At 34.1% G+C, this 858-nt stretch overlaps 1 long non-coding RNA gene across 1 annotated transcript; it reads left to right on the forward strand.

Moving 5' to 3' along the window:
* Nucleotides 1-3: 3 nt before the first annotated feature.
* Nucleotides 4-440, forward strand: LOC114578552. The gene is made up of 2 exons (XR_003699544.1): nucleotides 4-78; nucleotides 222-440. It is a non-coding gene; the product is annotated as an uncharacterized LOC114578552 (long non-coding RNA).
* The last annotated feature ends 418 nt before the right edge of the window (nucleotides 441-858 follow it).

Here is an 858-nt window from a genome sequence, read left to right on the forward strand (position 1 = left end):
CTTTACGTGTCCTATAGCAGGTGATGCCAACGGACAAGTCGAATGACCACCGCGATCTCCATGAAATTGTTCGTGCAGGTTTGTGGTTCTTTTGTTCTTTCTTCTTTTCTATTTGCGAGTTTACTTGATTTAACATGATAACTTGTAGATGTCATAGTTTTTGATATTTTGAAGAAATCCAATTCAATCAGGGAAAACCCTTTGGCTTATGTTATATGCAGGGTATGATCGATGGGCTCATCGGTTTCCATTTGTCCAAAATGCTGTAGCGCGTGCAATGAAAGCTTGAGTTGTTATGCCTTCTGTTATGTTGACTAGTGAGACATCAAATGTTTTAAAAGAATGTTTTTTTTCCCACAAGATGATAGTGAAAGAAATCCCTACGAATGCACATATGAAAAAAAAAGAAGAAGAAAAATCTCTAGGGGGGTATTATCTCATGCTTTAGGCTCCGTTTGGGACAGTTTTTTTACCGCTTCTTAAAGCTGTTTTTTAATACAAAAATTATATTTTTATTATAAAAAACTGTTTTAAGAAGCAGTAAGAAAGTCATTCCAAACGAAACCTTAGTTATAAGATCACGTTGTGATGTTCCAACAAACTTGCATGGGAGTTGCCTTCATTTTCTTGTCAAGAGTTGAGCCATTGGTTAATTATTGCCTGTGGCTCAGTAGGATAAAGATATAGTAAATTTTGCTATGTATTTAAGTTTTAATAGTGAACACATTTCAAATATATCTTTTAGTTTAATACAGATATTAATTGAAGGAGGGCACTATAAGGAGATGGTGGTCATCATGTATTTTAGTGTGAATGTGAGAAAAGGTTTTGAAAATGTATTGGTTGAATGAGTTTATT

Source organism: Dendrobium catenatum, unplaced genomic scaffold, assembly GCF_001605985.2.
Source record: "Dendrobium catenatum unplaced genomic scaffold, ASM160598v2 original_scaffold_71591, whole genome shotgun sequence".
Taxonomy (NCBI): domain Eukaryota; kingdom Viridiplantae; phylum Streptophyta; class Magnoliopsida; order Asparagales; family Orchidaceae; genus Dendrobium; species Dendrobium catenatum.